Genomic DNA, 6,229 nt, shown 5'->3' on the forward strand with positions numbered 1-6,229 from the left:
TAGACATCAATAGAAGTATCACTTAAGCCATAGACATACAAATACATGTTGTCTCAGACCTGAAATATGTTGCAAAATATTCTGTCATAAAAAATTTGGCAAATCCGACATCACCATCGCATCCGAAGCGCGCCAAAACCCCAACTTAGACTCTTACTTTGCCTGAATCAGGTTCCGAATGCCCGAGATATGACAAAAAAGTGATTTTTGGGCCGAATTTTAAAACAGGCGCAAAAAAAAACGTGAGTTGGTTGGGGGGATCTACTGTCCCATGTGTCAACAATAGGACCCAAAGGGAGTACAAATGGGAACCAAAGAATGCCTACACCAACCCTCAGCAAGCCTTGATAAGCTGGAAGCAAGATCTAAGTGAAGGAAGCTCCAAGAGGTGTGAGCTATGGCTACCCACAACCTGTGAAAACCCTGTTTACCTAGACCTATGGACCGAAGTAAAACTCTAAAATAATGAAGCAATACCTCAATGTCAATGCCCTGATAGTACCTCAATAAGCCGGGAAGAAGCTCGGGAAGGCGGGGAGTGACGGGAGCTCAAGAGAATGAGCTATGGCTACCGGGAAGGAGAACCAATGCAAGTAGGGAGTCAATGGGAAGCTGAAAATGCCATAAGCCAAGCTCAAAAGTCGGGAAGCCGTGCTCTGATACCAGTTGAAAGATGAGAAGCCGCATCTTCATTGGGACCACCTATTGATGGAACTGCTAAGGCTTTCTGGGAGCATTTTTACAGATTGCTAATGATGGTTGGTGCAAGTCCAACCACCACTACCAAGTGGGCCACCCCTCTTTTTGTATTCCTTTGAAGGGGCAAATGTGACACCAGTTCCACCTGTTGCACAATCTCAATCAATTAACTCTAGCTCAATGTTTGGGATTTTTCCTTTATCTGCTTCATAACCCTTCATGGCTACAAAGGTTTTACAACCTCCCCTTCCAACAAATCCACCACCTATGGCTTCACAAGTTGGAAGTTCAACGTTTCAGCCCTTTGTTGGGCCAACACCCAAATCAAACATCAACCCTGTTAACATTCGATAGCTCCTAAGCATCTAAATCCCCGATGGTTGGACCATAGATCTTGCTCCTAGTCTAGCTTTGCTTCTCATCTTGTTGAGTGCCCCATTTGCTTGAGCTTGAAGCCTTATGTGAAGCTCTTAGGTAAACCTTGTGAAGCAAAACAAATTGATCTCGTGATCCAAATCTCTATTTGAAAATGGCAAATATGGTAGTCTGTGGTTAGCAAGGTCTATGGGATACTTGCCCCAAGGTTGTGTAGGCAAATCTTGAGCATAAAGAGCAAGAGAGAAGTTGGAAGGCTGTCCTCGATGGCTATTTGAGAAAAAGCTTGGCAAGAACATAGAGAGAAGACCTCCTTTCAAAAAGTAATAGAGTTTTAGATTGTCACTAACTCCTAAGAGTCCTTCTTGGCGAGTTTACCTCTAAAATTTGACTAGCGGTTGAAAACGAGCTATCATTTTTGTCCCCTTGCCTCTAGATTTGTCCAAGCCTCTTGCCATAGCTTGTGTGGTCTTCAAGAAGTTGCCATCCCTAGCTGCAATACTTCTATGTATCTGCAATAAAATAGGGTTTTTAGTGTTCTGAAAGGGGAAAGGATCGAAGGCTGAAAAGAGGAGAAAATATGAAAATAGGACCCAGCATAGAAAAACTTGGAAAACACTTGCACAATGCAAGGAGTTAATGGCTGCAAATACATGCTTTACATGTGAACAAGAGGGACACATGGTAAGGGACTATCCCAATAGGCACCAAGTTGAAAGTAAGGAAGACTAGAGGTAAAGTTTCCAAGTCATATTGAACCAACACAAGTCTCTCCATTCTAAAGTGATTCCTGCCCTAACCCTTATGGCCCTCACATATGTGTGCTTCTACACTTTCAAACCAGCCAAAGACTATTAAAATTGTAGACCAGCAAAGTAAGTATTAAATGATGTATTTATTCTAGTGTGATCAGATAACGAGCATACAAATTTGAATATTAGTACTGACCGAGAGGTCCAATATCACCATCTAAAGCACATGATATACATAACTGTGGTTGATAGAATTTGAGATGAATGAGACCTATTAGACAAACTTTCAACAATTGTATTTATCCTTACAATAATAGATTAAGACGCTCTTGCCTTTAGATGACATGGAACATCCTAATCATAATAAACATGCAATCTCCAATTCTAATTGTAATTATTAAAAGCTAGGACCAATTTACAATTTTAGTCATACTGATATGCATCGTACATCTTCTCCATGACAACATCAAATATCTAATTGTAACCATCAACTCTTAAGAAACATAAACCCCACAAGTCTATGTACACTCACTTGTATTTATTCAGTTCTACTCATGTAGAAATAAGTTTTCCTAGACTTCTAAACTACTAAGTGCTACAACTAGTTTTAAATTCAACACTAATATCCAAAGTGGATGCAAGGCAATTTGCAAACCAAGTCAATGGAAGCAAAACTTTTTCAATGGCAGGCTTGTATGCTTTCACTTTGCATCAGCACCATCACGATTTAAAGGTGGGCTTGAACCATAATTTAGGCATCTCACGTGAAGCACAGACTTTAAATTGTTTATGCAAGCACTAATGACTTTAGATCATGCAAATAATAGGTGATGCAGAGTGCAATGCTTGATGCACTAGAAACTAGTCATTACTAAATGCATTGTAGACACAAACTATTTTTGTTACAACCAATAGGACCTTATCTAGTTTTCATCTATTAGGCTAAAGATGTCCATAAGAATAAGAAAGTCAGAAGCAAGACAATGAAAACCAATAATTGGAACCAGAGACATGTTTGATACAAATAAATATGGGCACATACCTATTCAACATCTATTGATATACATTCCTCTCCTTATTTGCAAGTATGTCATTTAAGGCTCATTTGAATGTGGAAAGGCTGCAAGAAAATGCGATAGACCAAAGCTTGTTTAAAGGAAACTCCTACAATATGACTTCCATTCAAAGTCTGCCATAACCTGTACAGAAAGGAGGTTAAGCTCAGTTAATAGTCTCAATTAGGAAATTTGCTTCAATTTCCCAACAAATGCAACATTAAATGATATATAAGCGAGGGGAGTAGAAAATGCAAAATAGTCCATTGATATATTATTACTAGTACTCCTTAGTATATCCCAATCTCTTATGATCTAGGTATACATGCTTGAAAGGTATTTTCTTACAAGGCATACACAAGCTGCCCCTAATGGTGCTCCACTACCACCTTCAACCGTCACATTATAGAGCAGATTTTTAATTGCGCATAATCCTAGTGGCTCCATTAAACCAAATGCTGAAACCCACTCAAAAGAACTCCTGCAAAGGGGCAAGGAAATCTCTGAGCAGGTTGAAGGATATGAATGCTATTGAATCAACAGAGAACCAGCTGTATCCAATTTGCAAGAAGGAGACGGGTGATTTACAGAGCACTCTTAACTTATACCATTAATGCCTCTAGAGCTAGATGCTTCAAGCATGAGCCCCTTTAACAATGAACAATACTCAACCATTCTTCTACTTCCTACCAAGAGAGAGGAGTATTCAGCATGTAGACTATCAAGCTTTGGTTCACAAGAGTGTCCATGTGCACTGGTTGTCTCCACTGGGTGATCTGATAATGTAACCGTACCTAAATCAACATTTCTACTACCTAGACATGTTGGAACCTCATCAAGGTATGTTGTTGTGAGGTTACAGAGCAGCTTCACCATGGCAATGCGAGATGAAATGTCATTGCTATGGGGCTTGAACGTCTTTGTTGCCATATGAAGCCGACTTTGAGGACTCCCATTAGACTTTTGCACATGTCTGGCCCTTAAACAAAAGAGTGGTGCAGTCCAATTCTACTCTTCGGCCAAGAGTTTCCATGATTTTTCTTCAATAGCCTGTCCAATACTTTCTCTTTGTCAGTGTCCTTTAGGTGTAACCTCAAAAGAGGGTATTGGAAAGGTGGACTTCCTTCTGACAAAGAAAAACTACTAAGAGGGAAACATTCTTCATCCTCTTTGTCAGAACTTACAGGTAACAACATAGAGTCTTCCATCATCACAGCAATATTGTTGTCACCGTTACATCTAAAACTTAATGGTGGTTTAGTTTTTCCTGCATTAGCCCTCAGTACATCCTCATTGAACACAATGGACCGCCTGGAATGGGCTGAACTAGAGCAAATCCTTTCAGATCTTCATCTGTTTGTCATAACTATAGTAGGCAGGCCGCCTTGCTATTTGCCTAGCTACTATACCATCTTTGATTGTTGATGTCATCTAGTTTGGCTTCATATCACAGTACCATGTATAAGCATTCCAAAAGCAACATGATTGTGAAAATATTAGGTGTCAAACCCTGAAGGGCAGATGCTTGTAAGTGCTTAGATTTTGCTCAAGGTCTTATTGACTAAGAGGCTGAAATAGTAGCACAAAGACCTAGCAATGCACTCTTTGTCAATCACAAAAGAGACCTATGGTAAAACTGAGCTTTCACCTCGTCTGTTTCTACTCCTGCTACCTGAAAATCCAAACATGCATTTTTCAGCCGATTAGAGTTTGGAAAGACATCTTACCTTACCTTGAGCAAGTCTACAAGTACTACAGAGCTTTGAATAGAGTCAGAAAACTTAGCTGCAAGCCTATAACATCGCACAAAATTCCTCCTTGCTTGCCTGTAGACGTAGTAATCTGCAAAGGTCAAACGTAGTATATGCATTTAGCAGAAGCTTCACCTCCATGTATGCGAGCTCCACTTCTCCTTTCTAAGAGCTCCAGCAAAATAAATATCCTCTTGCCTCAAACAATATGCAATAATGGCGCAAACTAATATCTCCTACCTGCGCGTTGTGTCTCTCTGGGGACAATACATCACCAATTGCTTCAGCTGAGAAATGACACCAAGGGTCCTACGCAGGCTTGCCGCCATAGCTCATCGTAGTAATCCCCTGAAAGCATAGTTAGAACAAAAAATCCATACTTATAACAGATCCTTGTCTTCAAGCCATCATCACGGCATCCTTCCATGCGAAGTATACGTATCGAATAAGCCACATTACAATAATGGAAAGAGCGATCTTACCTCTGGTATCATTGCGCCTGCACCACCGGCCAAGGCCATGGCACTGCACGGATCAATGATGGATGCGGGGATCAATGACGAATGCAATTGTAGGATGGACGTTGGTGGAGCCGCTGGCGAAAGTTGAAGAAGAAGTAATGGATGCAGAAGAAGAGGAAGCAGGGTACTATTGAGGTTGGGAAGGGGCAAGAGTTCCTAAAGGTGAAGTGATGAAGCCAGGGAAGAAGAATGGCAGAAGGAGGTGTCCTCTATATGAATGTCTAACAAGTTTTATTATGACAAAGAAACATGTCTTGGCAAGGAGGCTACTTTATCAAATATTTGATGTTAGCAAAGTACTATGAATATCAATGCATGCTAACACCTTCTAGTTCTAGTAGTGCAAGGTATCCTTTCCACGTACTTTATCTCATGTTTGAATTTGACATGTTCATACCTCTTTTCTTGATATGCTTCAAGAATGACCAAGAAAAGAACTTTTCGAATTTGTGATGTGGATGCCAAGATAAGAAACAATTGATTTTGTTTGAACACATAAATTCTAAAAATTGAAGTTTAAAAAAGTTACATTGGCACCACTATAGTCTTAAGTAGGGTGACCTCTCATGAAGTCACTAGTTACTCATAGCTTGAGTTTAGCGTATAGGTTCTTTGGTCAAAGCGGTCCCCATAGCTAGAACTTTAAGAGTCCGGCAATATCTTTGACATGAAAAATAAAGTTATAATGTAAGTACATCCAAAAAAGTAGCTCATTACATAGAAAGCATTCACATCACAAAAGTGGTCATACTAAACTTAAAGACTTGTTAGATCATCAATACGAAACTATAATCTAGCATCACTTACAATATTCATCAATATGAAATTATAGTACGTGACTTGGGCAATGTTTCTATAATTTTAATATGTTTCTTTAGAGGCTAGTTATGTTGAAGCTTTTCAGGGGTAGATGTAGTATGTTGGTCCTTGTTTTAGGACATATACCTTATGAGCTTGTGTTGATTGTTCACATGTTGAGATTTAGGGTGATGTGGATGTATTCTAATCTTGGGCCCTCTAGATGCAATAGACCCCACTCTAGCAATCATAGAGGATCTAATTCCTTTTGTTTTATT

At 39.7% G+C, this 6,229-nt stretch overlaps 1 long non-coding RNA gene across 1 annotated transcript; it reads right to left on the reverse strand.

Annotated features, from left to right (window-relative positions):
* Positions 1–2,836: 2,836 nt before the first annotated feature.
* On the reverse strand, positions 2,837–5,377 carry LOC148020435 (uncharacterized). Its single transcript, XR_015694994.1, has 3 exons — positions 5,115–5,377; positions 4,873–4,980; positions 2,837–4,723 (listed from the first exon to the last, which is right to left on the reverse strand). It is a non-coding gene; the product is annotated as an uncharacterized LOC148020435 (long non-coding RNA).
* Between the last annotated feature and the right edge of the window lie 852 nt (positions 5,378–6,229).

The sequence above is a fragment of the Lygodium microphyllum genome, chromosome 19 (genome assembly GCF_053477565.2).
Source record: "Lygodium microphyllum isolate KBCC chromosome 19, Lygodium_microphyllum_v1.1.10, whole genome shotgun sequence".
NCBI lineage: Eukaryota > Viridiplantae > Streptophyta > Polypodiopsida > Schizaeales > Lygodiaceae > Lygodium > Lygodium microphyllum.